This window comes from Etheostoma spectabile, chromosome 2 (assembly GCF_008692095.1).
Source record: "Etheostoma spectabile isolate EspeVRDwgs_2016 chromosome 2, UIUC_Espe_1.0, whole genome shotgun sequence".
In the NCBI taxonomy this organism is placed as follows: domain Eukaryota; kingdom Metazoa; phylum Chordata; class Actinopteri; order Perciformes; family Percidae; genus Etheostoma; species Etheostoma spectabile.
In genome coordinates this window covers 27,449,298-27,453,996 of record NC_045734.1, presented here as the reverse complement: position 1 = coordinate 27,453,996, position 4,699 = coordinate 27,449,298, and the positions used below count along the sequence as shown (strand labels likewise).

General features: G+C 38.1%; 1 protein-coding gene and 1 long non-coding RNA gene across 4 annotated transcripts in view; one reads left to right on the top strand and one right to left on the bottom strand.

Annotated features, from left to right (window-relative positions):
• Positions 1–4,699, top strand: part of glra3 (glycine receptor, alpha 3) — a 75,949-nt gene that overhangs the window by 23,327 nt on the left and 47,923 nt on the right. The window lies entirely within an intron of this gene.
• LOC116704563 (uncharacterized) overlaps positions 1–4,699 on the bottom strand; it is an 18,980-nt gene that overhangs the window by 2,056 nt on the left and 12,225 nt on the right. Inside the window, exon 3 of the long non-coding RNA XR_004335718.1 lies at positions 3,473–3,479. This is a non-coding gene — a long non-coding RNA (uncharacterized LOC116704563). The remainder of the gene's footprint in view (positions 1–3,472; positions 3,480–4,699) is intronic.

Genomic DNA, 4,699 nt, shown 5'->3' with positions numbered 1-4,699 from the left:
TTTACACTGCTTCTATACTTCTCTTATATTTTAATGGAGGGAGCGTATGAAAGGAAAAGGGGGCAGGAAGTAGAGGAGGGAAGAAACAAGAGATGCAAACAGGGAGAGGTAGCACTTCAGAAACCTAAGCAGCTTAGCAGCTGATTTAAAATGCTCTGAGCTGACATCTGTGTCAGAGTGTGCCGTCTGAAGAAAGAAAGTGTTCCAGGGAGAGGGGGAGCACAAGGCGTAGCATGGGAAGACTGACATATCACCTAATTAGACTAGGCCTAGTCCACACGTACATGGGTACTTTTAGCCCTCTGGGGTTGGGGGGTGTTTTCAGAGCAGACTCTCATATTGTTGTCAATTTGAATAATTCTAAGCAGTATTTTCAATGTGCCATGAATTGGTCTACAATATCTAAGAATCTATTTTATGATTGGATTTATTTTTTAAATAACTGGTAAACAAGTTGTAAAAAGTAGTGTGCTGGATTTGTTGTCTATCTAATCTAAAGTGATGTATATCCTGTTGTTTTGGGAGCGGGTAGACAGGTAGTCATAGACAACCACCAACAATTCTATCTAAGAACTGATGTGATGCAAACTCAACATCACAATTAACTGTCCAGTGGTGAATGACAACCTGCCTGTCACAATGCTTTTATGTCATTTGGACAATTGTTAGTTAAAATAATTTACAGACCCCCAACCTCAGGTAGAGCTTCTATCCAAGTGTTTTCAGAGTTCTTATCCCACTTCATGTCAAAATCTGACTGGATTCTCATTTTTCGTGATTTTAATATCCATGTCTGTTGTCCCACTCAAAGTTTTATCGCAGATTTTTTGTAGATGTTTTAGAATAATTTAGCCTTACCCAAGCTGTGAATGAACCGACACACTCTAGATTTGATTTGGTTTGGATGTAAGGATAGCTGTGTGTCTGATCATGACCAGTTGTATTCCATGTGGGTTTTATCTCGTTTTATATACAGTCCGTCGCCGAGTTTTTAACTCTTTGTCGGCTTTTAAATGTTTGGAACTTTTGACCTTCTTTTACTGCTCTTAACCAAAATGTTAATACAGAGGGGCTGGTCTCCAATTCTAATAAATCTGTTCCGGATTAAGTCCCTTTATAAATAAAAAAATAATAATAATAAATAATATATATATATATATATATAATCTCTCAATCCTCAGCCCTGGCTTAATGATTGATGATGATGATGAGAGGTTGTAGAAAGAATAAAGAAGGTTGGGGAAAAAAGCCTTCATGTTTTTCATGCCTCATGGAAAGATTCCCTGAAAGACATGTCGGACTGCAGTGAAAAAAGCTCAAAATTCCCACTTTTCTGACCTGATTTAAGATAACGGTTCACACCCCAGAGTTTTATTTCAAGTTTTAAATTCAGTCACCTCTACCACTCCCTCTCATCTTAATGATGATGTCTCTGTCCCCGTGGTCCCAGCCGGAAGCAGAGACAGGTGACGCTACGTCAGCTCGGACAGCAGCTGACCGGTAGAATAGGAGATCATATCGTGTTATCAGCCGTGGAGAGTCCGTCTGTAGTTTGTCTTTCACTGGGACCCTTCACTGGTCAACAGGTTGCAGTTTAACAAACTCAAAAGCGAACCACTTCAGCTTGAGGAACATGTTTTACATCCATCGTCTCACGTTCATCTCAGTAAGCTAGCAAGAGGACACAACGGACAACTTCCATGTAGGGTGCTTCAAAATAAAAGCACTTCCTGTGACGGTTTGTAGTAAAACTAAATTCCTGTTAAACAAATGTTGTGTACCTCTTCACATATAAACTGTAAATCAAGTACTGTAAATAATGTAGATAGTGAGTTTTAATCACACTATAAATGATCATTTCCTTTAGAGTGTTTTAAACTAAACTACGTGAAAGTGCTTTAAACAAACACAACAAAACTTCAATACAACTGTAAGGTACTTTTAATTGAGTATTTTCCTTTTTCCTACTTGCCTATTGTACATTTTAATCTATTTTTATAGCTTTACTTTGCATGTTCATATGCATTTTCCAAAATATTATGAATAATCTATGATGTATTAAAGTGGATGAAGAGGAGACCTTATTGATGCGGTGGTGAAATTCACGCGCTAGCTGCTAAGTCAAACTTACGGTGTTATTTTGGTGAAAGTTATGCAAAAGTACAATTCAGAGAAAGCAATATTGTAATATAACTACTCTCAAATGACAGTAACTAGTAATTTATAGTATATTACGTTTTGGAACTGGCCCAACACTGAATATTTTTTAAAGATCATTTTTGGGAACTTTAGGCCTTTGATTGACACGAGTTCCCCTCATCTTTACTTCTTATTCACTGTTCTTTTCTACAGCTTCACTTAATTCATGACTTTTTATTGGACTGCCTGCAGAGAGTAACAAAGTACAATTACTTTGTTACTGTACTCAAGTAGATCTTTCAGATATTGTTTCTTTACCTTACTATTTTTTTTTGTTCCAATTTTACTCATACACATTTTAACACAAATATTTGCACTTTCTACTTCTTACGTTTTACAAAATTGGCTTGTTACTTTAGTTTCAAATCCGTTACACTACAACCCAACTCGACAAATTCGGCAGCATTCATTTACGGCAAATCCTTGCGGTTTGACAGCGTTATATTTAGTACATAGCAGCATGGACGGCGACATGATGGAAAATGAAGAAAACAGAGATCCCAGAGATTCAGCAGACCAGCGGCAAGACATTCCCATCATCCTCGGCCTTATCTGAGAGAGATGTGAGATGTGAGATGTGCTGCGTAACTCTAAATGTATGGGGAACTTCATAATTAATGTCTATTTAGTAATTCATAGTTTGACCTTTATTTTCCAGAAGCCATATCTGAACACACACACACACGTATATGTAGATTCCTTTAAATGCTAAGGGGAAGATTTAAAAAGAGAAGCTGGATCTGTGAATTCTCACAGAATCACAACTGAATTCCTATCTTGCTGCTCAGTTAGAATCTTTTTAACCTGGAGTCCCACTCTCAGAATAATCATATACAATATGTATGTTTTAGGCCTCTCGGCAGACATCCATTTAAAATGTAGCCAACATTATATAAAAAGCCTTTTCTCCATGACCTCTGAAATTTCTCAGCTTGCTCTCTAGTAACATTTGCATAAAAAATGCTTTTCATTCACAAGGCTACTTTTACTTTTATAACTTAAGTATATTTTCAAGCCTGTACTTTTGCTGCTTTTACTTGAGTAAAGAAGTTAAATCAGTACTTCTACTTGAGTACGGGAAGTGAGTACTTTTGCCATCTGTGACTGCCAGCCACCTCCTCGCCCCCTCAACATGAACCATTTCTCTTCGCTTATTTTCCTTTATTCTTTCATCCTGTTTCTATTCATTTGTTTTGTATATTCTGTATTTTCATCATTCATAGGCTATGATCAAAAGTGGGACACACTACCGGATAGACGCGTCGCGTTCAACGGCTTCACTTGCATAAAGATGGGTGTCGGCCAGCTTTCTGACTCGCCGCGTTGTCTCAATTGCACTGGCGCCTTCCCGGTACGCTTTGTGTGCACGTTGCAGCCGCTCGACGTCACCCATAGGAGCAGAGAGGAGACGACAGAACATAGGGATCACCACCGTCAAAAACAGTTTTCATCCAAAAGCCAGAACACTTCTTTTTACTTGAGTTTAGAGAATGAATTTTGCAGTGAATGTCTTGTTTGTGTGGTGTACCTGTGTTTTGTGTTTTTACTTTCTTTAGTAAAAAATAAAACCTAACTCTTTTACATGTTTTTATAATGGCTTTTAGAGGCTCTTTTATTTTATTTACCTGCTTTACAATTTAGCTGATGTCTTGTATTTAAGGGACTGCATTCATTTTGGTTGTGAACAACATGTACATTGACAAAGACTTTACTGTCTGAGCATTCATCTCAGGGGGGATCAAAACCTGAGAAGGACACGCCATTGGATGCTGTCCTCCTCTCTTACTCTTTCTTCAATGCCTAACAAATCTGTCTTTCTCTCCCTGAGCGTGTTTTTCTGCTTCAGAAGCACTGGCAGAAGCCTAAAAATAGTATAATATATAGTATATAATGAAGAAGTCGGACGGTTCAGCTCTGTGCGAGACCGATACCTCCGGTTCAGGCTGGTCCTCATCCTCCACACGGGAAATACTTTTCAAGACTCATTTGGATTGAAGCAGCAAACATTCAGTGTAAGAGTAAAAAGATGACATAACATTATTTATAATAAGTTTATTTGATTCACAGCTGCTACATATGGTGTTTTGACCTCGACAACCAGACTGCATTTTACCTCAAACTTGCGACTTGCGTTCACCTTCTAAAAAAGGCGCAATCGCTTGTTTGCTAAGGGTTGGGTCGGAACTCCAACATTAACACACTGACAACGTTTTATTCAGAATAGGAAATTAGAGCCTATTTTTTATATATATATCCAGGGCCGCGGGAACATATTTTGAATTGGGGGTGCTGATAAATTTTCAAAATTTAATACTGGAAAACATGCACACTCCACAAGCGAAAAAACAAGAAAAACGTCCATAATACAAAACAAGGGCTAGGCACGAGTAATGCAGGATATAGGCACACGGCTCATTGGTACAGATTAGGCCTACTACAAGCTCAAAAACGGAGCCACTAAACAACAGTGTAAAAAAAAAATTATGTTAAAAGTGAAGCA